The sequence below is a fragment of the Octopus bimaculoides genome, chromosome 1 (assembly GCF_001194135.2).
Source record: "Octopus bimaculoides isolate UCB-OBI-ISO-001 chromosome 1, ASM119413v2, whole genome shotgun sequence".
Taxonomy (NCBI): Eukaryota; Metazoa; Mollusca; class Cephalopoda; order Octopoda; family Octopodidae; genus Octopus; species Octopus bimaculoides.
The window spans coordinates 10,847,373-10,848,100 of NC_068981.1; the positions used below are offsets into that span (position 1 = coordinate 10,847,373).

Below are 728 nucleotides of genomic sequence, written 5' to 3' on the forward strand. Positions count from 1 at the left end.
ATATATATATATATATATATATATATATATATATATATATATACATACATAGACACACAATCATACATGCACACATACGTATATATATATATATATATATATGAGACGTATTCCCACGTTTATACCTACGCCACCTTATCCATCCATTCATTCAGTGTCTATATAGCATCCACTTCACGTTTATACATGACTTCATCAATAGACGTTCATGCAATGATTACACAAGCACACAGCACACAAGTGGACTCCGACATCCAACACGTACATATACAAGATATATGAAGCGTCAACAGTGGTGAATGTTGAATCTTTTCATATTGACTGACATGGAAACTGATAGAGGTTATAAATAAACCAAATACGAACCACAGACATCATGCACGTCATTTCAATGTGTATTTATAAGTTACATTTCTTCTTGTGAACAAATGTAATGGAGACTGAATACAGAGAAATAAACAGCTCGGCTATCAGACAGCCAGATAGACAAAACTCACATTTACATACACACTCAGACACATATAGACACGCTCCTTGCATACACATGCTCGCCTAAAACACACGTATACGTACGTACATACATACATACATGCATACATGCATACATACACATATATATATATACATATATATTTACATATATAAACATACGTATAGATACAAATGTAGATATACGTATGCATATACGCAATGCATACGTATATATATGTGTGTGTGTATATGTGTGT

General features: G+C 32.6%; 1 protein-coding gene across 4 annotated transcripts in view; it reads right to left on the reverse strand.

Moving 5' to 3' along the window:
• Positions 1-728, reverse strand: part of LOC106880078 (uncharacterized) — a 269,236-nt gene that overhangs the window by 52,194 nt on the left and 216,314 nt on the right. The window lies entirely within an intron of this gene.